This window comes from Pleurodeles waltl, chromosome 3_1 (assembly GCF_031143425.1).
Source record: "Pleurodeles waltl isolate 20211129_DDA chromosome 3_1, aPleWal1.hap1.20221129, whole genome shotgun sequence".
Taxonomy (NCBI): Eukaryota; Metazoa; Chordata; class Amphibia; order Caudata; family Salamandridae; genus Pleurodeles; species Pleurodeles waltl.
In genome coordinates this window covers 1747154909-1747175206 of record NC_090440.1, presented here as the reverse complement: position 1 = coordinate 1747175206, position 20298 = coordinate 1747154909, and the positions used below count along the sequence as shown (strand labels likewise).

Here is a 20298-nt window from a genome sequence, read left to right as displayed (position 1 = left end):
CATTTATTCAAATACACAACAATAAAATAGTTCTAAGAACAAATCCAAAATTTCTGCCAAAAGTAATCTCACCATTCCATTTAAATCAAACAGTAGAATTGCCAGTGTTCTTCCCACAACCAAATTCTGTGGCTGAAAGGGCACTACATACATTAGACATCAAAAGAGCACTAATGTATTACATTGACAGAACAAAGCTAATCAGGAAAACAAAACAACTGTTCATAGCTTTTCAAAAACCACACATAGGAAATCCAATCTCTAAACAAGGCATTGCTAGATGGATAGTCAGATGCATTCAAACATGCTATCTTAAAGCCAAAAGAGAATTGCCTATTACACCAAAGGCACACTCAACCAGAAAGAAAGGTGCTACAATGGCCTTTCTAGGAAACATTCCTATGAGCGAAATATGTAAGGCTGCAACCTGGTCTACGCCTCATACGTTTACTAAACACTACTGTGTAGACGTACTAAATGCACAACAAGCTACAGTGGGCCAAGCTGTACTAAGAACATTATTCCAAACTACTTCAACTCCTACAGGCTAAACCACCGCTTTTAGGGGAGGTAACTGCTTTATAGTCTATGCCAAACATGTGTATCTGCAGCAACATATGCCATCGAACTGAAAATGTCACTTACCCAGTGTACATCTGTTCGTGGCATTAGTCGCTGCAGATTCACATGTACCCTCCCACCTCCCCGGGAAGCCTGTAGCCGTTTAGAAGTAGATCATAAATCTTAAACATCTGAACATTTGTAAATAATTATTAGAAACTCTTAACGTACATACATATTCACTCCATTGCATGGGCACTATTTATACCAAACAACTCCATCCTCACCCTCTGCGGGGAAAACAATCTAAGATGGAGTCGACGCCCATGCGCAATGGAGCCGAGGAGGGAGGAGTCCTTCGGTCCCGTGACCAAAAAGACTTCTTCGAAGAAAAACAACTTGTAATACTCCGAGCCCAACACCAGGCAGCGGACTGTGCCAAACATGTGAATCTGCAGCGACTAATGCCACGAACAGATGTACACTGGGTAAGTGACATTTTCATTGTGAAGGTGTGGCTGTAGTTGCAGGTGCACTGCACACATCCTCCATCTATTGTTGAGCTTGGACTTTCGTCAGTTGTTTTTCTTTGAAGAAGTCTTTTGAGTCAAGGGATGCACCAGCCAGTTCAGACCTATACAGACCGAGCTCCAGGATTAAACATGTCTCCTACATTTGTTTTGGGCCCATGCCGCGAATATTTAACAACCAGCATTGGAAGAACCAGTTTGTCAACCACATTTCTCTTTGTCAACACCCTCTAAAGACCAACAACCTCCTACCCCAAGTGAATGTCCGTAAGTCCTGTAACTTTGCGCTGCATGAATACCACTCCAGTAGACGGCGAGGGCAGGACCACAGCATCTAATGAGGGTCTTCATCCATAGTCTGACAACGGGGGCATCGGGAGTAAGCTGTGGGTAAATATTGGTGAAGCTGTCCAGGGGTTAAAGGTGCCCAGTGGAGAATATGAAATTATATTGTGGAATCTGGCGTTCCTGGAGATGTTTTGTTGAAAAGTCAGCACCTGGACCCACTCAGAATCATGTAAAGCCCTCCCTTGGTCCTCCTCCTACTTCACGCATAGGGTAGCAAGGTCCGTAGTGCTCGGTAGAGCCATTTGAGCAGATGATCCCTGTAAGGAAATGCCTCCTTGGCATGGTTACCCCCTGACTTTTTGCATTTGCTAAGTTATGATGTCTCCACAGTTGGCACAACCCTGGCACTCAGGTAAGTCCCTTGTAACTGGTACCCCTGGTACCAAGGGCCCTGATGCCAGTGAAGGTCTCTAAGGGCTGCAGCATGACTTACGCCACCCTAGGGACCCCTCACTCAGCACATGCACACTGCTTCACAGCTTGTGTGTGCTGCTGGTAGGGAGAAAATGACTAAGTCGACATGGCACTCCCCTCAGAGTGCCATGCCAATCTCACACTGCCTGTGGCATAGGTAAGTCACCCCTCTAGCAGGCCTTACACCCCTAAGGCAGGGTGCACTATACCACAGGTGAGGGCATAAGTGCATGAGCACTATGCCCCTACAGTGTCTAAGCCAAACCTTAGACATTGTAAGTGCAGGGTAGCCATAAGAGTATATGGTCTGGGAGTTTGTCAAACACGAACTCCACAGCTCCATAATGGCTACACTGAAAACTGGGAAGTTTAGTATCAAACTTCTCAGCACAATAAATGCACACTGATGCCAGTGTGCAATTTATTGTAAAATACACCCAGAGGGCATCTTAAAGATGCCCCCTGAAAACATACCCGACTTCCAGTGTGGGCTGACTAGTTTTTGCCAGCCTGCCACACACCAGACATGTTGCTGGCCACATAGGGAGAGTGCCTTTGTCACTCTGTGGCCAGGAACAAAGCCTGTACTGGGTGGAGGTGCCACTTTTGCCGGCAAGGCTGGAGGAGATAATTAGAAAAACAAGGAGGAGTCACCCCACAGTCAGGACAGCCCCTAAGGTGTCCTGAGCTGAGATGACTCTTACTTTTAGAAATCCTCCATCTTGTGGAAAGAGGATTCCCCCAATAGGATTAGGGATGTGCCCCCCTCCCCACAGGGAGGAGGCACAAAGAGGGTATAGCCACCCTCAAGGACAGTAGCCATTGGCCACGGCCCTCCCAGACCTAAACTCCCCCCTAAATCCAGTATTTAGGGGCCCCCAGAACCGAGGAAGATAGATTCCTGCAACCTAAAGAAGAAGGACTGCTGACCTGAAGCCCTGCAGTGAAGCCGGAGACGACAACTGATTTGGCCCCAGCCCCACCGGCCTGTCTCCCTACTTCGACGAAAACTGCAACAGGGACCAGCGACCTTTGAAGCCTCAGAGGACTGCCCTGTATCCAAAGGACCAAGAAGCTCCCGAGAACAGCGGCCCTGTTCAACAAACTGCAACTTTCTGCAACAAAGAAGCAACTTTAAAGACTCCACGTTTCCCGCCGGAAGCGTGAGACTTTCCACTCTGCACCCGACACCCCCGGCTCGACCTGTAGAAAACAAACTCCTCAGGTAGGACTCCCCGGCGACTGCGAGCCCGTGAGTAACCAGAGACGACCCCCCTGAGCCCCCACAGCAACGCCTGCAGAGGAAATCCAGAGGCTCCCCCTGACCGCGACTGCCTGTAACAAGGGATCCGACGCCTGGAACCACCACTGCACCCGCAGCCCCCAGGACCTGAAGGAACCGAACTCCAGTGCAGGAGCGACCCTCTGCCTAGCCCAGGTGCTGGCTACCCCGATGAGCCCTCCCCCGTGACTGCCTGCATCGTTGAAGAGACCCCTGGGTCTCCCCATTGATTCCAATACAAAACCCGACACCTGTTTGTACTCTGCACCCAGCCACCCCTGTGCCGCTGAGAGTGTACTTTCTGTGCCTGCTTGTGTCGTCCCCCCCCCCCCACCCCCCAGGTGCCCTACAAAACCCCCCCCCTTGTCGGCCCTCCGAGGACGAGGGTACTTACCTGCTGGCAGATTGGAACTGGGGCACCCCTGTTTCCATTGAAGCCTATGTGTTTTAGGCACCACTTTGACCTCTGCACCTGACCGGCCCGGAGCTTCTGGTGTGGTAACTTTGGGGTTGCCTTGAACCCCCAACGGTGGGCTACCTTGGACCCAACTTTGAACCCTGTAAGTGTTTTACTTACCTGTGAACTTAACAATTACTTACCTCCCCCAGGAACTGTTGATTTTTGCACTTTGTCCACTTTTAAAATAGCTTATTGCCATTTTTGTCAAAACTGTACATGCTATTGTGATTATTCAAAGTTCCTAGAATACCTGAGTGAAATACCTTTCATTTGAAGTATTACTTGTAAATCTTGAACCTGTGGTTCTTAAAATAAACTAAGAAAATATATGTTTCTATATAAAAAACCTATTGGCCTGGAATAAGTCTTTGAGTGTGTCTTCCTCATTTATTGCCTGAGTGTGTACAACAAATGCTTAACATTACCCTCTGATAAGCCTACTGATCGACCACACTACCACAAAATAGAGCATTAGAATTCTCTCTTTCTGCCACTATCTTACCTCTAAGGGGAACCCTTGGACTCTGTGCACACTATTTCTTACTTTGAAATAGTATATACAGAGCCAACTTCCTACATTGGTGGATCAGCGGTGGGGTACAAGACTTTGCATTTGCTGGACTACTCTTAGCATTTCTTTTAGAGTTTAAAAGTTTTGTAAAAGTTTGGATTAAGTTCCTGAGATAGTTTTAGATTCTTTAAAAAGTATCCCAACTTTTAGAGAAATAGGGGGTGATTCTGACCGCAGCGGACGCCGAAAGTCCGCCCGCCAGCCCAGCGGGAAACATCCTTCCCACGAGGAAGCCGGCTCAGAATGGAGCCGGCGGAGTGGGAAGGTGCGACGGGTGCAGTTGCATCCGTCGCGAATTTCAGTGTCTGCAAAGCAGACACTGAAATTCTTTGTGGGGCCCTCTTACGGGGGCCCCTGCAGTGCCCATGCCATTGGCATGGGCACTGCAGGGGCCCCCAGGGGCCCCACGACACCCCATACCGCCATCCTGTTCCTGGCGCGTGAACCGCCAGGAACAGGATGGCGGTATGGGCTGTCAGAATCCCCATGGCGGCGCAACAAGCTGCGCCGCCATGGCGGATTCCCATGGGCGGCGGAAAGTCGGCGGTACACCGCCGGCTTTCCGCTTCTGGCCGCGGGTCAGAATGCCCGGCGGAGCACCGCCAGCCTGTTGGCGGTGCTACCGCCAACCTCCGCCATGGCGGTAATTACCGCCAGGGTCAGAATGACCCCCATAATGTCTACTACAGAAGAGATGGTGGTGGAGCTCAACCTCACCCCTTACCTGCATCTTAGGATGTCAGACTTAAGGAGTCTGTAAAATCAAAAAGATATAAACTGGATCAAACCCTACCAAAGTACAGCTCCAGGAGCTCTTGGCAGAGTTTGCTAGAGACAACCCCTCTAAAGGTAACCTTACAGAGGAGGAAGCTAGTGATGTGGAGGACAATTTCTCCCCTCCAGTCCTAGTTAGGGAGACCAGGGTTCCTCCAACCCTGACTCTACAAGTGATATTCAGAGGTGCTGCTTCTCCCACCGGGGAGTCCAGCAACTCTGGAAGCAATGAGGGCAGCCTCAATGAAGATGACCTCCTGTTAGCCAGGATGGTCAAACGATTGGCTTTGGAGAAACAGCTCCTAGCCGTAGAAAGGGAAAGACAAGTGATGGGCTTAGCTCCCATCAATGGTGGCAGCAACTTAAATAGGGTCAGAGATACTACTGATATGCTAAAGAAAAAAAGGGATTGTAACAAAATATGAAGATGGTGATGATATCACCGAATGGTTCATAGCTTTTGAGAGGGCTTGTGCAACCAGAAAAGTAAACAGATCTCACTGGGGAGCTCTCCTTTGGGAAATGTTTGCTGGAAAGTGTAGGGATAAACTCCTCACACTCTCTGGAAAAGATGCAGAATCCTATGACCTCATGACGGCTACCCTGATTGAGGGCTTTGGATTCTCAACTGAGGAGTACAGGATTAGGTTCAGGGGGGCTCAAAAATCCTCGAGCCAGACCTGGGTTGATATTGTTGACTTCTCAGTCAAAACACTGGATGGTTGCATTAATGGCAGTGGTGTAAATGATTATGAAGAGCTGTACGATTTATTTGTGAAAGAACACCTGTTAAGTAATTGTTTCAATGATAAACTGCATCAGCATCTGGTAGACCTAGGTCCAATTTCTCCCCAAGAATTGGGAAAGAAGGTAGACCATTGTGTCAAGACTAGGGTGACCAAGACTTCTACAGGGGGTGACCAAAAGAAAGGGGTCACAAAGACTCCCCAGGGGAAGAGTGTTGAGACATCCAAGGGAAAAAGTAGAGAGTCTTCTACAGGGCCCCAAAAACCTGCTCAGGAGGGAGGGTCCAAAGCCTCTTCACAATCCTCATTTGGGTACACAGGAAAAAACTTTGATCCCAAAAAGGCCTGGTGTCATAGCTGTAATCAGCAGAGACATCAAACTGGAGACAAGGCCTGTCCCAAGAAAGGTTCCACTTCTACTACTACTACTCCAGTTAGCACTGGAATAGCCAGTCTCCAGGTGGGATCAACAGCGTTCCGAGAGCAAATCGGGGTCCACACTGAAGCTACATTAGTCTCTGAGGGTGGGGTGGACTTAGCCACACTAGCTGCCAGGCCCCCTAATATGCAAAAATACAGGCTGCAACTCTTTATTAATGGGACTAGTGTAGTAGCCCTGAGGGATACAGGTGCCAGTGTCACAGTGGTGACAGACCAACTGGTTTCCCCAGTACAATACCTTACAGGGAAAACTTATCCAGTCACCAACGCTGACAACCAGACTAAAGTACATCCCATGGCTATGGTAACTTTAGAAAGGGGAGGGGTAACTGGCCTGAAAAAGGTGATAGCCTCCTCTGCTATCCCAGTAGACTGTTTGCTTGGAAATGACCTGGAGTCCTCAGCATGGGCTGAGGTAGAACTCAAAACCCATGCAGCCATGATGGGTATCCCTGAACTGGTGTGTGTCAAGACAAGGGCACAGTGCAAGGCTCAGGGTGAAAAAGAGGCGTTGGAGTCTGGAATAATGGCCCAACCCTCCAATAGAAAAGGAAAGAAGATTGGGGAACCAGCTTCAACACAACAAAAGAAAAAGAACCTCTGTTCTCAGGAAGAAGTTCTACCCTCTGAGGGAACTGAGCCTGTGGAGTTGGATCCTTATCTTATCAGGTTGAACTCTTAGGCCCAGGGGTACCCACAAGGGAACAGATATGTGTAAGGGGCAAGAAACCTGTCCTTCTCTTGAAGGCCTTAGGCAGCAAGCTGCTGACGAAACAAAAGGGAAAGTCAGTGGAACCCACAGGGTCTATTGGGAAGATGGACTCCTTTACACTGAGGCAAGAGATCCCAAACCTGGTGCCACTAGGAGAGTGGTAGTGCCTCAGGAGTTTAGGGAGTTCATTCTGACCTTAGCTAATTACATTCCACTTGCTGGGCATTTGGGACAAACCAAGACATGGGAGAGGTTAGTCAACCATTTCTATTGGCCCAACATGTCCCAGAAAGTCAAGGAATTTTGTACCTCCTGTGCCACCTGTCAAGCCAGTGGCAAGACAGGTGGCCATCCAAAGGCCCCCCTCATTCCACTTCCAGTGGTTGGGGTCCCCTTTGAAACAGTGGGAGTGGACATAGTGTGTCCACTGGAACCTCCCACAGCCTCAGGGAAGCAGTATATCCTAGTAGTAGTGGATCATGCTACTAGGTACCCTGAAGCAATTCCCCTTGTGTCTACTACTGCCCCTGCAGTAGCCAAAGCACTCATTGGTACCTTTACCAGAGTGGGATTTCCTAAGGAGGTGATTTCTGACAGAGGTACCAACTTCATGTCAGCATACCTTAAACACATGTGGAATGAGTGTGGGGTGGCTTACAAATTCACCACACCAGACCATCCACAAACCAATGGTCTTGTTGAAAGGTTTACCAAGACATTGAAGGGCATGATTATGGGGCTCCCTGAAAAGCTCAAAAGGAGATGGGATGTCCTCTTGCCATGTCTGCTTTTCGCCTACAGAGAGGTGCCTCAGAAGGGAGTAGGGTTTTCCCCCTTTGAACTTCTGTTTGCCCATCCTGTTAGGGGACCACTAGCTCTTGTGAAAGAAGGCTGGGAGAGACCTCTTCATGAGCCTAAGCAAGATATAGTGGACTATGTACTAGGCCTACGTTCCAGGATGGCAGAGTACATGGAAAAGGCAAGTAAAAAACCTTGAGGCCAGCCACAACTCCAGAAGATGTGGCATGACCAAAAGGCTGCTATGGTTGAGTTTCAGACAGGGCTGAAAGTCTGGGTTCTGGAGCCTGCGGCTCCCAGGGCACTTCAGGACAGATGGAGTGGCCCTTACCCAGTGCTAGAGAGAAAGAGTCGGGTCACCTACCTGGTAGACCTAGGCACTAGCAGGACCGCCAAAAGGGTGATCCATGTGAACCGCCTCAAACTTTCATGACAGGGCAGATGTAAACATGTTAATGGTTACAGATGAGGACCAGGAAGCTGAGAGTGAACCTCTCCCTGATCTCCTCTCCTCTGACCCTAAAGTTGGCTCAGTAGATGGAGTGGTCTACTGAGACACCCTCTCTGGCCAGCAGCAAGCTGACTGTAGGAAAGTCCTACAACAGTTTGCTGAGCTCTTTTCCCTAACCCCTGGTCAGACACACCTCTGTACCCATGATGTGGACACAGGAGACAGCATGCCTGTCGAAAACAACATTTTTAGACAGTCTGACCAAGTTAAGGAAAGCATCAAAGTGGAAGTCTACAAGATGTTGGAATTGGGAGTCATTGAGCACTCTGACAGCCCCTGGGCTAGCCCAGTGGTCTTAGTCCCCACACCTCACACAAAAGATGGTAAGAGAGAGATGAGGTTCTGTGTGGACTACAGAGGGCTTAATTCTGTCACCAAGACAGATGCTCATCCCATTCCAAGAGCAGATGAGTTAATTGACAAATTGGGTGCTGCCAGATACTTAAGTACCTTTGACTTAACAGCAGGGTACTGGCAAATTAAAATGGCACTAGTAGCAAAATAGAAAACAGCATTCTCTACACCTGATGGGCACTATCGGTTTACTGTGATGCCCTTTGGCTTAAAGAATGCCCCTGCCACCTTCCAAAGGTTGGTGAATCAAGTCCTTGCTGGCTTGGAGTCCTTTAGTGCAGCTTATCTTGATGATATTGCTGTCTTTAGCTCCAGCTGGCAGGATCACCTGGTCCACCCGAAAAAGGTTTTGCAGGCCCTGCAAGCAGCAGGCCTCTCTATTAAGGCATCTAAATGTCAGATAGTACAGGGTACTGTGGTTTACTTGGTACACCTTGTAGGTGGAGGCCAAGTTCAGCCACTCCAACCCAAGATCCAGAGTATTCTGGACTGGGTAGCTCCAAAAACCCAGACTCAAGTCAGGGCATTCCTTGGCTTGACTGGTTACTATAGGAGGTTTGTGAAGGGATATGGATCCATAGTGACACCCCTCACAGAACTTACCTCTAAGACCATGCCCAAGAAGGTAAACTGGACTGTAGAATGCCAACAGGCCTTTGACACCCTGAAGCAAGCTATGTGCACAGCACCAGTTCTCAAGGCTCCAGATTACTCAAAGCAGTTCATTGTGCAGACTGATGCCTCTGAACATGGGGTAGGGGCAGTTCTGTCCCAAACAAATGATGATGAGGTTACTCCCCAGGGTGAGGTGTTGGAGTGCCATTGAGAGGGAGGCCTTTGCTGTGGTCTGATCCCTGAAGAAGCTGAGACCATACCTCTTTGGTACTCACTTTGTAGTTCAGACTGACCACAGACCTCTCAGATGGCTAATGCAAATGAAAGGTGAAAATCCAAAACTGTTGAGGTGGTCCATCTCACTACAGGCAATGGACTTTATAGTGGAACACAGACCTGGGTCTGCCCATGCCAATGCAGATGGCCTTTCCAGGTTCTTCTACTTAGAAAATGAAGACTCTCTTGGGAAAGGTTGGTCTCATCCTCTTTTGTTTGGGGGGGGGGTGGGGGGGGGGGGGTTAAGGAAATGCCTCCTTGGCATGGTTACCTCCTGACTTTTTGCCTTTGCTGATGCTAAGTTATGATTTTAAAGTGTGGTGGGACCCTGCTAACCAGGCCGCAGCACCAGTGTTCTTTCCCTAAACTGTACCTTTGTCTCCACAATTGGCACAACCCTGGCACTCGGGTAAGTCCCTTGTAACTGGTACCCCTGGTACCAAGGGCCCTGATGCCATGGAAGGTCTCTAAGGGCTGCAGCATGACTTATGCCACCCTAGGGACCCCTCACTCAGCACATGCACACTGCTTCACAGCTTGTGTGTGCAGAGTGTCATGCCAACCTCACACTGCCTGTGGCATAGGTAAGTCACCCCTCTAGCAGGCCTAACAGCCCTAAGGCAGGGTGCACTATACCACAAGTGAGGGCATAAGTGCATGAGCACTATGCCCCTACAGTGTCTACGCCAAATCTTAGACATTGTAAGTGCAGGGTAGCCATAAGAGTATATGGTCTGGGATTCTGTCAAACACAAACTCCACAGCACCATAATGGCTTCATTGAAAACTGGGAAGTTTGGTATCAAACTTCTCAGCACAATAAATGCACACATGCTAGTGTGCAATTTATTGTAAAATACACCCAGAGGGCATCTTAGAGATGCCCCCTGAAAACATACCCGACTTCCAGTGTGGGCTGACTAGTTTTTGCCAGCCTGCTACACACCAGACATTTTGCTGGCCACATGGGGAGAGTGCCTTTGTCACTCTGTGGCCAGGAACAAAGCCTGTACTGGCTGGAGGTGCCACTTTTGGCGGCATGGCTGGAGGAGATAATTAGAAAAACAAGGAACTGTAACACCTGGCGGTGAGCCTCAAAGGCTCACTCCCTTTGTTACAGCGCCACAGGGCATCCCAGCTAGTGGAGATGCCAGCCCCTCCGGCAACTGCCCCCACTTTTGGCGGTAAGGCTGGAGGAGATAATTAGAAAAACAAGGAGGAGTCACTCCCCAGTCAGGACAGCCCCTAAGGATGTCCTGAGCTGAGGTGACTCTTACTTTTAGAAATCCTCCATCTTGTGTATGGAGGATTCCCCCAATAGGATTAGGGATGCACAGAGTCCAAGGGTTCCCCTTAGAGGTAAGGTAGTGGCAAAAGTAGATAATTCTAATACTCTATTTTGTGGTGGGGCTGGGGCCAAATCAGTTGTCGTCCCCGTCTTCACTGCAGGGCTTCAGGTCAGTAGTCCTTCTTCTTTAGGTTGCAGGAATCTATCTTCCTTTGGTTCTGGGGGCCCCTAAATACTGGATTCAGGGGTGTGTTTAGGTCTGGGAGGGCAGTAGCCAATGGCTACTGTCCTTGAGGGTGGCTACACCCTCTTTGTGCCTCCTCCCTGTGGGGAAGGGGGCACATCCCTTATCCTATTGGGGGAATCCTCCAAACTCAAGATGGAGGATTTCTCAAGGCAGGGGTCACCTCAGCTCAGGACTCCTCCTTGTTTTTCTCATTATCTCCTCCAGCCTTGCCGCCAAAAGTGGGGGCAGATGCCGGAGTGGCGTGCATCTCCACTAGCTGGAATGCCCTGGGGTGCTGTAACAAAAGGGGTAAGCCTTTGAGGCTCACCGCCAGGTGTTAAAGTTCCAGCAGGGGGAGGTGAGAAGCACCTCCACCCAGTACAGGCTTTGTTCCTGGCCACAGAGTGACAAAGGCACTCTCCCCATGTAGAGGCAACATGTCTGGTGTGTGGCAGGCTGCCAGGTACTGGTCAGCCTACACTGGAAGTTGGGTATGTTTTCAGGGGGGCATCTTCAAGATTCCCTCTGGGTGTATTTTTACAATAAATTGCACACTGGCATCAGTGTGCATTTATTGTGCTGAGAAGTTTGATACCAAACTTCCCAGTTTTCAGTGTAGCTATTATGGTACTGTGGAGTTCGTGTTTGACAAACTCCCAGACCATATACTCTTATGGCTATCCTGCTCTTACAATGTCTAAGGTTTTGCTTAGACACTGCAGGGGCATAGTGCTCATGCACATATGCCCTTCCCTGTGGTATAGTGCACCCTGCCTTAGGGCTGTAAGGCCTACTTGAGGGGTGACTTACCTATGCCACAGGCAGTGTGAGGTTGGCATGGCACTCTGAGGGGAGGGCCATGTCGACTTAGTAATTTTCTCCCCACCAGCACACACAAGCTGTGAAGCAGTGTGCATGTGCTGAGCGAGGGGTCCCTAGGGTGGCATAAGACATGCTGCAGCCCTTAGAGACCTTCCCTGGCATCAGGGCCCTTGGTACCAGGGGTACCATTTACAATGGACTTATCTGAGTGCCAGGGTTGTGCCAATTGTGGAGACAAAGGTACAGTTTAGGGAAAGAACACTGGTGCTGGGGCCTGGTTAGCAGGGTCCCAGCACACTTTCAAATCATAACTTAGCATCAGCAGAGGCAAAAAGTCAGGGGGGGTAACCATGCCAAGGAGGCATTTCCTTACAGTTGATCAAAGCCAAGTCTCCGGAGCTCGTGCGGCATCACCTGCAGATGACAACCCAGTTGTTGTTCAGTCTGGGCTTTTCGATAAACGTGCCCAAGTCTCACCGGGAGCTCTCTCAACATCTCCTGTTCATAGGGGCAGTACTGGACACAACATTGAATCGAGCCTTCCCTCAGCCACAGCGGATTCAGGACATTCAGGAGTTGATTCCAAAGTTTCGAGAGGGAGCGGTTGTTCCAAGTCCTCAAGGTCCTTCGTCTGCTCGGTCTGTTCACTTCTTTCAGTCTGTTGGTCACTCATGCATGCTGGCACATGAGGGCTCTTCAGTGGTGCCTCCGCAGGCGGTGGTTTCAGCACAGAGGGGATCTCGCTGAGTCGATAAAGATCTCCAGAGACACTGCAGCGATTCTACGATGGTGGTCTGTGGACGGCAATCTTTCTCAAGGAAGCCCTTTTTCACTACCACCTCCATTGGCCACGGTGATAACGGATGCTTCCACTCTGGGGTGGGGAGCACACCATGGGGGCCTGGAGATCAAATGTCGTTGGTCTCCAGTGGAGCAGATGTTTCATATCAATCTGCTGGAATTGCAGGCGATACGTTTGGCTCTCAAGGCCTTTCTCCCTTCCCTTCGGGGTCAGTCGGTTCAAGTCTTGACGGACAACACAACCGCGATGTGGTATATCCACAAACAGGGAGGAGTAGTGTCGTACCTTCTCTGCAGAGAGGCTCTGCGGCTCTGGTCCTGGGCACAGGACCATCGGATTTGCTTAATAGCAAACCATCTGGCCGGGGTTCAAAACGTGGGTGCGGACAGTCTCAGTCGGCTACTCCCGGCCGATCACGAATGGCGTCTTCATCCAGATCTGGTCCTTTACATCTTTCGGATGTGGGGATTTCCCCAGGTAGACCTATTTGCCACTCGAGAGAACGCGCACTGCCCATTTTTCTGCAGCCTCCAGTATCCGGTGCAGGAAGCGTTGGGGGACGAGTTTCGGATGTCCTGGAACGGCCAGTTGCTTTACGCGTTTCCCCCCCCCCCCATACCTTTGATTTCTCAGGTTCTGAGGAAGATTCGCCAAGACCGGGCCCAAGTCATCTTAATATCTCCGGATTGGCCAAGAAGGGTGTGGTGCATGGACCTTCTCCAACTCTCACTGTGCCCTCTGCTCCATCTCCCTTACAGGGCAGATTTCCTCTCGCAGTCGCAGGGGCAGGTTCTACACCCCCACCTCCAGAGCCTGCACCTTCATGCCTGGAGATTGAACTGGGCAATCTGAGTTCTTTTTACTCCCACCAGATAGGGTGGAAGTTATTTTATCGGCAAGGCGACACTCCAACAAATCTGTCTATGCGAGCAGATGGGCTAAATTCGTTGCTTGGTGTGGAGAGAGGTAAATGAATCCCTTAAGTGCCCATTTGTCGGATATATTGATGTTTGCATTGTCCTTGGCACAGCAAGGCTGTGCTGTTTCTACTGCCAAAGGCTATCTTTCGGCCCTCTCAGCCTTCTTATGCCTTCCTGATCAACCCTCTTTGTTCAAATCCCCTTTAGTATTGAGGTTTTTGAAGGGGCTTACCAATCAGGTTTCCTCCCACTCCGTTTCTTATGCCCCAGTGGGATTTAAATCTGGTTTTAACCTTTTTGATGGGTTCTCATTTTGAGCCGCTTCATTCCTGCCATTTGAGATTTTTAGTCCTAAAGACTGTTTTTCTTACCGCCATCACGTCTGCTAGGTGTGTAAGTGAGCTTCAAGCTCTTTGTGTTCACCCTCCTTTTACGACCTTTCATGCGGACGGAGTGATGCTGTGGACCAGGGCGGCTTTCCTCCCCAAGGTAGTGACTCCTTTTCATTTGGGGCAGTCTATCACTCTCTCGTCATTCTATCCTCCTCCACATCCATCTAAGGAGGAGGAGAGACTCCATCGACTGGACCCAAGGAGGGCCTTGAGTTTTTACATAGACAGGACGAGAGAGTTCCACTTGGACGACCAACTCTTTGTCGGATACGTGGGGAAGAGGAAGGGGAAGGCCGTCCACAAACAAACACTGTCCAGGTGGGTCGTTCTTTGTGTTATTCATTGGCAAAGAAAGTTCCTCCTGATGGTATAAGAGCTCATTCCACCAGGGCTAAGTCAGCCACGTCGGCCCTGGCTAGAGGTGTTCCGGTGGCAGACATTTTTAAGGCTGCGACTTGGGTGTCCCGCCACCCCTTTGTAAAGCATTATTGCTTGGACTCTGAGGTGAGGAGGGACGGCCATTTTGCGCTGTCTGTGCTGCAGGATTTCTTGGTATGATCAGTCAGACACCCACCTCCGAGGCGGTACTGCTTTGGGACTCTATTCATTAGGCGAGGAATCCACAGGTAGTTGAATCCATCAGAAGAGCAATTACTTACCTTCGGTAACGCTTTTTCTGGCAGATACACTAGCTACCTGTGGATTCCTCATGGTCCCACCCGCCTCCCTGTAGTCTGTCTGGTCATACTGAGATTTCCTTGGGTATATATATGTATATTTGTATGCTGCTTATTTGAGAGGATGTATGTGTGTGTGTGTGTGTATATATATATATATATATATAGGATGTATGTATATATACATATATACATATATATATGTTCGATGGCATGTGTAGTTGCAGATACACATGCTTTGCACATCCCGCCATCTAGTGTTGGGCTCGGAGTGTTACAAGTTGTTTTTCTTCGAAGAAGTCTTATCGAGTCACGAGATCGAGGGACTCCTCCCCTTTCGGCTCCATTGCGCAGGGGCGTCGACTCCATCTTAGATTGTTTTCTTTCCGCCATCCGGTTCGGACGTGTTCCTTTTCGCTCCACGTTTCGGTTCGGAAAGATAGTTAGAATCTCGGAAAATTCGACGGTATTGTTTGCGTTCGGTATCGGGTTAGTTACAACAGATCGACACCGATTTTTGAAGAGCTCCGGTGGCCCTTCGGGGTTTTTCGATCCCCCATTGGGGCCTGGTCGGCCCGACCACGTGTCTCTTCAAGGCTAATGGAACGGACCCCATTCCGCTTCTGCCCCAAATGTCACAACAAGTATCCTTATACAGATCAGCACCTGGTCTGTAACTTGTGTTTGTCTCCAGAACACAAAGAAGATACTTGTGAAGCCTGTCGAGCGTTTCGGTCGAGGAAGACATTAAGAGACCGAAGAGCGAGAAGACTGCAGATGGCGTCGGCGCCGACAGGACAAAGACACTTGGAGGAGGAAGAAGAAACCTTCTCCATCGAGGAGTCGGACTCGGACAAGGTTGATCCCGAACAGACTCCTAAAACCGTGAGTAAGACGTCGACACACAAAACTCACAAGAAGACCGCAAAAGCCCAGGGGACGCCGCCGCCAGCAGGCCATGGCTTAACCTGAAAAATAGGTGACCGATCATCGGCACCGAAAAAGGGCATGCATGTGTCGAAGACATCTGACTCCGGTTGAGATACCGGCACACAGCAGACTTGACCCCGAGACAGCGGGTCCGAGCAAGTTCTGCACCGAGAGGGCGGCACCGAAACGAGTTGGCACCGAGAGACCGGGACGCCGAAAAAAAAAAATATGTTGTCGGAGCCGAAAAAGTTTCCATTCCGAAACATCCGGCCTCGGAACCGAAATCAGGTTCCTACACAGAGGAACAGGGACTGTCCTCACAAATGCAAGGACATAAGTTCGGACAAGAACTAGAGTCAATGGAGCCAGACTACACTCAGAGAAGGCTCCATATCCAAAAGGACACAGGGAAGATAAGTACTCTTCCCCCAATTAGGATGAAAAGAACACTTGCCTTTCAAGAAAAAGACAAGCAGCCACAGGCATAACACCGCCACCATCTCCACCACGCTCAACGCACACATCACCGGTAGCCACTCCACCACTGATGCAGCCCCCAACTCATACTGGAATGAGTCGGGATGATCCCGACGCATGGGATCTTTATGATGCGCCAGTGTCCGATAACAGCCCAGACTGTTACCCAGCGAGACCGTCGCCACCTGAGGACAGTACAGCATACACACAGGTGGTGTCAAGAGCAGCGGCATTTCATAATGTCACCCTGCATGCAGAACCTATTGAGGATTTCTTTTTGTTTAACACACTATCCTCCACTCATAGCCAATACCAAAGCCTCCCTATGCTACCTGGAATGCTAAAACACTCCAAACAGGTGTTTCAGGAGCCTGTGAAGGGCAGGGCCATAACTCCAAGGGTGGAGAAAAAATACAAGCCACCGGCAACAGGCCCGGTATATATCACGCAGCAATTAACACCAGACTCTGTGGTAGTAGGGGCAGCTCGCAAGAGAGCAAACTCTCACACTTCGGGAGACGCACCACCTCCAGACAAGGAGAGTCGCAAGTTCGACGCTGCGGGGAAAAGGGTTGCAGCACAAGCGGCCAACCAATGGCGCATTGCCAACTCACAGGCACTGCTGGCAAAATATGATAGGGCTCATTGGGACGAAATGCAACATTTCATTGAACACTTACCCAAAGAGTTCCAGAAAAGGGCACAACAGGTGGTGGAGGAAGGACAGAGTATCTCGAACAATCAGATACGGTCAGCAGTGGATGCAGCAGATACGGCTGCTAGGACAGTAAATACAGCAGTAACCATAAGGAGACACACATGGCTGCGTACGTCAGGATTCAAGCTGGAAATACAACAAGCCGTGCTGAATATGCCTTTTAACGGACAGCAGTTGTTTGGGCCGGAGGTGGACACTGCTATAGAAAAACTTAAAAAGGACACTGATACGGCCAAAGCCATGGGCGCACTCTACTCCCTACAGAGCAGAGGCACATTTCGCAAAACGCAGTTTAGAGGGGGGGTTTCGAGGACAAACTACAGAACCCACAACCTCACAAACAAGGCCCACTTATCAGAGCCAATATCAGCGGGGAAGTTTTCGGGGACGATATAGAGGGGGACAATTCCAAAAGAATAGAGGGAAGTTCCAAATTCCCAAAACTCCTCAAAACAAGCAGTGACTTCCATGTCACAAATCCCCAACACATAACACCTGTGGGGGGGGAGACTAACCAAGTTTTACTAACATTGGGAGGAAATAACAACAGACACTTGGGTCCTAGCAATTATCCAGCATGGGTTACTGCATAGAATTTCTCAAATTCCCTCCAAACGTCCCACCGAAAACACACAATATGTCAAAACAACACATGTACCTTCTAGGACTAGAGGTCCAAGCGTTGCTACAAAAAGAAGCAATAGAATTAGTACCAATTCATCAGAAAGGAACAGGAGTTTACTCTCTGTACTTTCTCATACCCAAAAAGGACAAAACCCTAAGACCTATATTAGATCTCAGAACGTTAAATACCTACATCAAATCAGATCACTTTCACATGGTGACATTACAGGATGTAATCCCACTGCTCAAACAACAAGACTACATGACAACACTAGACCTAAAGGATGCATATTTCCATATACTGATACATCCTTCACACAGAAAGTACTTAAGGTTTGTATTCCAAGGGGTACAGTACCAATTCAAGGTGTTGCCATTCGGAATAACAACTGTGCCAAGAGTTTTAACAAAATGCCTGGCAGTATTGGCCGCACATATCAGAAGGCAACAAATACACGTGTTCCCGTACCTAGACGATTGGTTAATCAAAACCAACACGCTCGAACGGTGTTCACAACACACAAAGTACGTCATAGAAACCCTCCACAAACTAGGTTTCTCAATCAACTACACAGAGTCACACCTTCAGCCGTGTCAAACACAGCAAAAGGGATTGCCACTCCAAGTCCACAAAGGGTACAGGCATTTCACAATGTAATATAGGCCATGTATCCAAGACAAAAGATACAATCAAAATGGTGATGAAACTCCTAGGCATGATGTCCTCATGCATAGCCATTGTCCCAAACGCAAGGTTGCACATGCGGCCCTTACAACAGTGCCTAGCATCACAATGGTCACAGGCACAGGGTCAACTTCTAGATCTAGTGTTGATAGACCGCCAAACATATACCTCGCTTCAATGGTGGAACAATATAAATTTAAACCAAGGGCGGCCTTTCCAAGACCCAGTGCCTCAATACGTAATAACGACAGATGCCTCTATGATAGGGTGGGGAGCACACCTCAATCAGCACAGCATCCAGGGACAATGGGACACTCAGCAAAGACAGTTTCACATAAATCACTTAGAACTACTGGCAGTATTTCTAGCGTTAAATGCATTTCAACCCGTAATAAGCCACAAACACATTCTTGTCAAAACAGACAACATGACAACGATGTATTACCTAAACAAACAGGGAGGAACACACTCAACACAGTTGTGTCTCCTGGCACAAAGAATATGGCATTGGGCGATTCACAACCACATTCGCCTAATAGCACAGTTTATTCCAGGGATTCAGAATCAGTTAGCAGACAATCTCTCTCAGGATCACCAACAAATCCACGAATAGGAGATTCACCCCCAAATACTAAACACTTACTTCCAAAGTTGGGGAACACCACAAATAGACCTATTTGCAACAAAAGAAAACACAAAATGCCGAAACTTCGCATCCAGGTACCCACAAGATCAGTCTCAGGGCAATGCGTTATGGATGAGTTGGTCAGGGATATTTGCATACGCTTTTCCCCCTCTCCCACACCTTCCATATCTGGTAAACAAATTGAGTCAAAGCAAACTCAGACTCATACTAATAGCACCAACTTGGGCAAGACAACCTTGGTACACAACACTACTAGACCTCTCAGTAGTGCCTCATGTCAAACTACCAAACAGACCAGATCTGTTAACTCAACACAAACAACAGATCTGACACCCAAATCCAGCATCGCTGAATCTAGCAATTTGGCTCCTGAAGTCTTAGAATTCGGACACTTAGACCTTACACAGGAATGTATGGAAGTTATAAAACAAGCTAGGAAACCAACCACTAGACATTGCTATGCAAATAAGTGGAAAAGATTTGTTTATTATTGCCGTAATAATCAAATTCAACCCTTACACGCATCTGCCAAAGACATCGTAAGCTACTTACTACATGTGCAATAGTCAAAGCTAGCTTTTTCATCCATTAAGATACATCTTACCGGAATTTCAGCTTATCTCCAAATTACGCACTCAACTTCACTATTTAGGATACCAGTCATAAAAGCATTTATGGAAGGCCTAAAGAGAATTATACCACCAAGAACACCACCAGTTCCTTCGTGGAACCTCAACATTGTCTTAACACGACTTATGGGTCCACCTTTTGAACCCATGCACTCATGTGAAATGCAATACTTAACATGGAAAGTTGCGTTTCTAATTGCCATCACATCTCTAAGAAGAGTAAGTGAGATGCAAGCATGTGCCATACAAGAACCATTTATTCAGATACACAAGCATAAAGTAGTTTTACGAACAAATTCTTACCGAAAGTCATATCACCGTTCCACTTGAATCAAACAGTAGAACTACCAGTGTTCTTCCCAGAGCCAGATTCTGTAGTTGAAAGAGCACTACATACATTAGACATCAAAAGAGCGTTAATGTACTACATTGACAGAACAAAACAAATTCGGAAAACAAAACAATTATTTGTTGCTTTCCAAAAACCTAATGCAGGAAATCCAATTTCCAAACAAGGCATTGCTAGATTGATAGTTAAATGCATTCAAACCTGTTATCTCAAAGCAAAAAGACAACTGCCTATTACACCAAAGGCACACTCGACTAGAAAGAAAGGTGCTACTATGGCCTTTCTAGGAAACATTTCAATGACTGAAATATGTAAGGCAGCCACATGGTCTATGTCTCATACGTTTACCAAGCACTACTGCGTGGATGTGTTAACAGCACAACAAGCCACAGTAGGCCAAGCAGTACTACGAACTTTGTTTCAAACAACTTCAACTCCTACAGGCTGAACCACCGCTTTTGGGGAGATAACTGTTTACTAGTCTATGCAAAGCATGTGTATCTGCAGTTACACATGCCATCGAACGGAAAATGTCACTTACCCAGTGTACATCTGTTCGTGGCATGAGACGCTGCAGATTCACATGCACCCACCCGCCTCCCCGGGAGCCTGTAGCCGTTTCGAAGTTGATCTTGAACATTTGTAAATAGATCACCCTAAACTACATTATGTACATACATATTTACTCCATTGCATGGGCACTATTACTATAGTGCACAA

General features: G+C 48.4%; 1 protein-coding gene across 2 annotated transcripts in view; it reads left to right on the top strand.

Moving 5' to 3' along the window:
- RPE (ribulose-5-phosphate-3-epimerase) overlaps positions 1-20298 on the top strand; it is a 198833-nt gene that overhangs the window by 176399 nt on the left and 2136 nt on the right. The window lies entirely within an intron of this gene.